Here is a 2,554-nt window from a genome sequence, read left to right as displayed (position 1 = left end):
AAGCTCTCTAAACTGATTCGGAGGGTTCCAATTTCATTCAGAGAGATTAAAGGGTCTCCTGATTGGATTTGGAGATTTGGCTACTGAATCTAGCTGAATCTCCACTGAATTGAATCAGTGACTGAAGCTTCCCACAGCCCTCATGAGTAGATAGGTGTCTAACAGGGCTATAAGAAATGTCGCTGGGTGTTTCATTTCAACCCTGTTTCAACTTGTTTTGAGCTTGAAACAGCAAAATCAAAATGAAATCAAAGGCTTTGAAACAGCCTCAGAATGTTTCAAAGGTTTCAAAACATTTCAAGTTTCGAAGCTGGGCTTGCTTGCAGGGAAACAGAAACTAAGGAGAGGGAGAGGGTAGGGGGGAAAGGACGGCTCTGATATTGACATGTGTAGCTGGCTAGTGACTGTGATCCTTCCCTGACATTCCCTTCCAACCCCAGTGCTCTTGGGGAGGGATGGAAAAACAGCATAAAAAGCAGCATTGAATTGAGCGTTCTGTCTTGGGGTCAGTTACTGAGCTGTGTTTTCCAGCAGCTCAGCAGTATCAGAGAAAGGCTATCACTTCCTACTTGCTAACCCGTTCCTAGCAACTGGGATTCAATACCTTTTCCTTTCTATACCTTTTTATTATTTTATTCATTCATTCCTTTCAGTTTATTCCTCCCCTAAAATCCTCTTTTTGTTCTTGTTAGTTTATTTTGATTCTTGTCCCCTAGAAAAGAATTCTGTTCTTTTTCTTACAGTATGCATTCCATTCACTGTGCAGGGAAGCACAGCATATATTGCATATTATAATATAGAATCAGGAACACATACTACACACATTTATATATTTTATTTATTGCATAAATACATATGTACATTACATAAACACATACATATGATTATCTACATATATTACAAAAAACAGATTACATTACAGAAGAACACACAGATTTTTGAGCACACCAAAGGAACTGCACTATGAAACACACCCTGAAGCGTGCTGGAAAGGCACCTGGCAAGCCTTCAGGGAGGGGCACAAGATGGGGTAGAGGGAGAAGTGTAAGTTGTCCCTCTCTGCCCCCCAAACTGAGACACAGTCTCTTTTCTACAACCAGCAGGCATGAGGCTTCCAGTTCTACTGGCAGCAAGGAGAGGGGAGCAGTGCCACTGCCTGAGTCTGCATCACCTCCAAGAACACCATCCATAACTCCCCACCACCACCACCATGACAACAAGCAGCACTAGCATGACAGTCTCCTCCACCCCCATTTCATTTCCCAGCCTAAGCCTTACAGTACCAGAGGAAGAGCTTGATCTGGATCTTAGTGCCATAGCAAGGCAAACTCTGGGGAAGGATGGAGAATCAACTGAGTTTGTGCTCCACACCTCTAAAGTTTCCCCTAGAGCCAGGTCTATTTCCCCAGAAGGTACTTCAGAGGAGGCTGAGGTAGAGGTTGTGGAGGCAAGTGACTCAGCTGAGTCTGCTCCTCCTGTTGCTGTGCCTCTGCCTGCTGAGAAGCGGGAAAAGGCAGCATCCACCCATGCACCCACACCCAAGAAGCAAGTGGGTAGTGTGGTCTGGGATCATTTTGAACTGGCCAATGATCCCACATACATTATCTGCCTGCACTGCTGAGCCAAAACCAGTCGGGGCAAGGGAACGAAACACATGAGCACCACAGGGATGCTGATGCATCTCTGCAGGTACCACCCCCTTGCCCTTGCCCTTGCTCCTCCTCAGCCTGGCACTGGTGGGAGTATGCCCAAAAAGAAGTCGCCCTCTCACTCCAAAATCCCCATCTCCCCAAAGCAGAGTCAGGCCACCCTGGAACAGTGGGGGAAAGGCAGATAGAAAGGGGGACGCATTGCAAAGGCAAGTGAGAACATCCAGACCATTGGAGAAATGCTTGCTGTGGATGGCCAGCCATTCTCCCTAGTTAAGTGACTGGAGTTCAGGCGGCTCATGGCACTTGTGGCCCCATCCTACCAAGTGCCCACACATACCACCTGCAGCAGGATGGTGGTGCCCTCCCTGCGTAAGGAATGCAGAGAGTACTTGAGGGAGCATCTGCACAAGGCAGGTATGCTGGTGGCCTTGCACTTTACCTCAGACATCTGGAGCAGCTGGGGTGGAGATCATATATTCCTCTCCCTCACAGGGCACTGGTACAACTAGTCAGGCTGTTGGTGGGCTCTCTTTCAAGCTGAGGTGATGGATGAGTCCCACACAGCAATGGAGATTATGGTGGCCATCAACCGTATGGTGCAGGGGTGGCTTGTTGGGCAGGGTCACCAACAATGGGGCCAATATGGTCAAGGCAGTCTGTGATGCCAACTTTGTGCTGCTGTGTGGCACACAAGTTGTACCTTATTGTCAGGGACACATTGGAGGGGGACAGGGCTGCCAGTGACAGTTTCAGTACTACCAGCAAGCTCATTTCCAAGTGCAGGAAGGTGGCTTCCACTGGAACATCAAGTGGGGCAAGATGCTGTGAGACAAACAAAGCCAGCGGGCTTTAAACTAGGCTTATCGGGGGAAGGGGTAGATGAGGGTGGAGGAAACATCAGC

The sequence above is a fragment of the Gavialis gangeticus genome, unplaced genomic scaffold (assembly GCF_001723915.1).
Source record: "Gavialis gangeticus isolate Ggan-Ray unplaced genomic scaffold, GavGan_comp1, whole genome shotgun sequence".
Taxonomy (NCBI): Eukaryota; Metazoa; Chordata; order Crocodylia; family Gavialidae; genus Gavialis; species Gavialis gangeticus.
This window is presented reverse-complemented; position numbering follows the sequence as displayed.